This window comes from Arachis ipaensis, chromosome B10, assembly GCF_000816755.2.
Source record: "Arachis ipaensis cultivar K30076 chromosome B10, Araip1.1, whole genome shotgun sequence".
Lineage (NCBI taxonomy): Eukaryota > Viridiplantae > Streptophyta > Magnoliopsida > Fabales > Fabaceae > Arachis > Arachis ipaensis.
This window is the reverse complement of record NC_029794.2, coordinates 55,487,147-55,487,912: the sequence shown is the minus strand read 5'-3', so window position 1 is coordinate 55,487,912 and position 766 is coordinate 55,487,147.

Sequence of the window (766 nt, the reverse complement as noted above, 5' to 3'; positions counted from 1 at the left end):
AGTGACTGAATTCCAATTCCTTGGTAATTCAATCTCTCAAATCTTGATCAATAGCCAATTCCTTGGTCCAATTGCTCATGAGAAGAGATGAGGTATGGTCACTGATTATACCACATGTATTTCCAAATCAAAGTGTTGGTAGGATTATATGTCACTATATCCATCCAAACCCCAATTTGGTCCAACATGAGAAAGCATTTCTAGCATGATCTCTTCATTCCTCTTCCAAGGTTCCGAAGAGATCCAAGTATGAATAGCTTCTTTTCTAAGATAACTACCCAATTGGATGAAAATTGAAAGCTTTCTAGTAAAATCAAGAGAAAAGAAAGAGGAAGGATAATAAAAACTATTATTGATCCATCAAATTACAACAGAGCTCCCTAACCCAATGAAAGGGGTTTAGTTGTTCATAGCTCTGGGAATGGAAAACAAAGATGTAGAATGCATTCTGAAAAGTTAACTAGAAGTTACAGAGAAAGTAAAAAATACAGAGAGTAATTCTAATAATGCCAAAAGCTCTCTTCTAGTTCAAAGTTCTCCCTATTTATACTGTTCTTCTGATCTTCTAGTTGCTTCTTCAAGTCTTGGATATGGGCCTTTGGATCTTGAGTTGAAGTAGTTATCATCTTTAGTGGGCTCAGCTTCACTTGCAGAGAAAGTGTGCAGTAAGGCATTGACTTAGCTTAGGGCGTTAGTGGTGTTAATGTTAAGTAAAAATGTGGGGTCGAGAACGTTAGTGACAATCACCTTTTTCACTAACATTCCT